The sequence below is a fragment of the Mesitornis unicolor genome, unplaced genomic scaffold, assembly GCF_000695765.1.
Source record: "Mesitornis unicolor isolate BGI_N332 unplaced genomic scaffold, ASM69576v1 scaffold31332, whole genome shotgun sequence".
NCBI classification, from domain to species: domain Eukaryota; kingdom Metazoa; phylum Chordata; class Aves; order Mesitornithiformes; family Mesitornithidae; genus Mesitornis; species Mesitornis unicolor.
Genome location: NW_010171741.1, coordinates 25,675 through 29,638, shown reverse-complemented (window position 1 = coordinate 29,638; position 3,964 = coordinate 25,675).

Sequence of the window (3,964 nt, the reverse complement as noted above, 5' to 3'; positions counted from 1 at the left end):
TGGCGCCGTGATGGGTTTGTGTCCCGACGCTGCCAGCGTTGGCTCCACATGCCCCAGGAGTTGCGGGTGTGCAGGACCTGCCCACACCAGCGCACCACAGCCCCTCTCTGGGGCGCAGGGAAGGCAGACTCGGTCACGGTGTGGTCCCACAGATGGGTGCCCTCCGTGGCCAAGCTGGGCCCAGCAAACCCCGCTGTGCTGGAGCATCCAATCTCCAATATGGCTTTATTTGAATTGCACCAATGCACTTATGCACCCAGGAGAGCTCGGACAAGATGCGCTCAGAAATTAAGACTGTGTTGGCTCACTCCTGTCTCCAGCGGCGGTGGAGGACTGTCCATTAGGGTCATGGAATGGTATCAGTTAGAAAAGACTTTCATGGTCATGGAGTCCAGCCATCGATCCAGCCCTAAGTCCACCACTGGACTGTGTCCCTAAGCACAACACCTCTATAAACCCCTCCAGGGATGGGGACTCCACCACCTCCCTGGGCAGCCCCTTCCCGTGCCTGACAGTCCTTACAAATTCCCAATACCCAACCTAAACCTCCTCTGGCACAACTTGGGGTTGCTCTGGTCCACAGTGATCCTCCAGAACAAAGAACCCTTTGCACATGGCATAAAGCCAAAACCTAAGTAAATGCCATGCAAATTTAATCCACATTTGTGACGGTTACTGTTATTCCTTGCTGTTACTAAAGCCGTTCAGACTTTCATTCATACAATATTTAGAGATCTGTCGTGTACCGGCGTGTTTGAACACAGGTCAGTGTGTGGGATGCCCACCTTGCACTGCATCCCTGGCCGGGCAGGAGCAGCTTCGCCCCCACTGCATGGCCGGCAGCTTTGGACGTGGGGCACAAGAGGACCCCAAAAGAGAGACAGGGAGCAGACATTGCTGACACTCCCTTGACCTGATTGCACATAACCACCAGGGACAGCATCTTTCATGTGAATCTGGTCATCACCACACATCAACCATGGAGAAAATCACCTCCAAGAGCCTTTCCAAGCTGTAGAGACCGAACTGCGCCTGGGGGAGCACAGGGGTTTTCACTGAGAGTCACCTGAACAACGTCCCACCGAAATCACTCCCAGGTCTCGAGGTTCACTAGCAAGGTTGCTTCCAGAGGAGCTGTGACACCTTTGAACAGTGACTCACAGGGTTTAAGAGCTATGGTCAACAGAATTTTAACATGGCAGGAAACATAGAAGAGGATCGTAAAATATTCACGATATTAAGAGCACAAAACATGTAAGAGTGAAGATACTTACAGACATGCCAAGGGGCTACCCCCAGGTACTCGTCCCGGTCAGCATCCTAAAATCCGCTTCATCAGCCACCTCTGGCCCCTCTGGTCCTGGGAACATCTCCACATGCTCAGGTGCAGCTCGATTTGCCCCCAGATGTGCGGTCTCTGCTGGGGTCCCTCTGGTCCCCCCTGCCACCTCCCCTCCAAGAGCTCCCTTTATGGGGAGCAGGGCCACCTGAGTGCTTCCCTGCCGCTGGGACCCCACTCTTGTGGTCCCCCAGCTGCTCCCACACCCAGCACTTTGATCCAGACACATTTGTTTTGCTGCCACGAAAAAGCAAGCTCTACGTTTTACAAACAGAGGAGGTTGGTTCCCAGTTTCCATTTTGAGATTGCAGTTTTTAGGCTCAAATATTAACCCGACGGGGGAGGAACCTCAGGACAGGAGCCAGTGTCCTCTGGGATGGAAACAAAATCCCTGCGGTCACCTAACACACAACCCAACCTCCCATTGAAACCCAGTTCAGTCCAGAGTCCTCTCAAACCTCTACACAACTCACAGTGTACTTAAACCCTTTGTGAAAATACCATAAAACCACTCCAGGAATAGAAACACAGAACTTCACCATTCTGCCTCATTGGGCAGGCGAGGTTTGCTCAGCTGCAGGTTACAGGAGCTCAGCCCCTGGCTTTGCAGGAGATCGTGGACTCTGTTCTGGAGCACTGCCTGGGGAGCACACTCCCATTTTCCTTGTTTTGCTCTCAGCTCAATGGTTATGGTGTTGAGTGTTGTTTCTGCTGCAGCTCTAAGTCTGACACAAACTGTAAGTGCTTCGCAGCAGCTGGACACGGCTGATCCTGCACCAGCCATGCACTCGACCTTCAGGCGCTGTTTAACTTTTACACCTCTTTTCCGACTACCAAAATCCACAGATAAGTCGTATATCTTGAAACCAAATAGCTTAATTTTCACAAAGAAGTGTTCCTCAGGCTTAAAAAAAATCATGCATTGGCATAAAGCACAGCTGAATGCTGAACTGTCACCTCGCTGAGTCCAAACAGCAAAGCAGGGCTGCAGGAGATGCTGGTTGAGAAGCCTATTTCACATCAACACCTTCTAAATTACTGGGTTTGTGCGCGAGTAATTTCACACGTCTGTACAAAAATAACTTGCAAAGTTTCATTAAGAAATAAATACAAGCATTTCTCATTAAAACAAATGTCCTTATGAGTACATCTCTTGCTGAAGGGTTTTGATCATCTGTTGTGAACAGTGTGAAGGTGAGGATGGTGAAGGAAGGTGAAACACCAGGGGAGTGTGGCCTCTGGCTGTGCAGAGCAAAACACCTGGTGGCTGTTTAACGGACCTGTGTTCTCCATGCTGCCACATGGAAACCCCTCCAAAATGCCCCCTCTGGCCTCTCTGTATCCACAACAGGCCCGGCCGTGGCTGCTGCGGGCTCTTCGGTGCAAGCAGACCTGTACTCTGTTCCCTGGGACACAGCAGATGTGAAGGCAACCACGAGACACTGCCCAAAAATCAGTGCTCTCTATTTCAAAACCAAATATCTGCTTCATCTGAACTTCCTGTTCTTGTCGACGTCGTGGTGTCTGTAAAAGATGACAACTACAACCTGGAAAGGATTTGCAGCGCTGAAATGATCTGTAGATCTGCTTTTAAAGGCAAGGAAAACAACAACAGCTGCCTTGATTTTGGGATATTCTGTTCCTGGGAAGCAGCCTGGCAGCCCGTCTGGTCCCAGAAAGAGAGGCAAAGCCCTGCCCTGCAGGGGCACCCAACAGGCTGCCAAGTGCTGTCTAAAAATAACGAGCTGCCCCAAACGAGACACCAAAATAACGTGCACAAATACAGGATCGTAATTTTAGCACAAACACACAAATCTCAGCCCAGAAGACACTCAGCTCCCACAGCTTTTGGGCAGCACTGAAACAACTCCCCACGGCTTTTGGGCAGCACTGAAACAACTCCCCTTCAGCACTGGGATGATGCTGGTCCTACCCCTCGCTATGTAAGGCTGGAAAACACCATCAGTTACAGAATGAAAGGACAGCGACTTCATTTAACAGCATCTTACTCAGTAGTTTCAGCTCCGAAATAAAGATCCCAGATCTGAAATGTTATTTCTAATTTATAATTTATACCAAAAGACTGATCTGCGATATGAAATTGCATGCCTGGCTTGCAGCAAATACGATGTAGCGAATTGGTTTCTAAATACAGACAGAGGTCAAGTTCCTTCTTATAACAGTCAAGGAATGACAGAGACATTCATGATAATGAAGATTTTTATAATTAAAATAATCAAATTCTCAAGAAACCTGAAAGTTGTGGCATGTATTTACATATAATACAACCTAAGGTGATATTCTGGAAAGCTATTTTGGGTTTATGGTGCCAATTAACAACCAGCGTTCCCGCTGAAGATGCTACCTATGAGGTTGGGCTGTGGTGTCTGTGGGGTCCTTTCACGGGGAGGGGTCCCCCTGCCCAGCAAAGGAAGAGACAAGAGCCCACCCCAACCCTCTGTGACCCCTCATGGGACAGTTGTAGAAGAGCCCAGCAGTTTGTTAGTGACTGCAGGCGCTGAGAATGGAGCAGTGCGGTGGCACAGCCTAAGGGTAATTTATTTCAGCTTTCCACATACAGGGCAGACAATACCCGAAGCCTCCTTGCTGCTGCTCCGAGAGGCT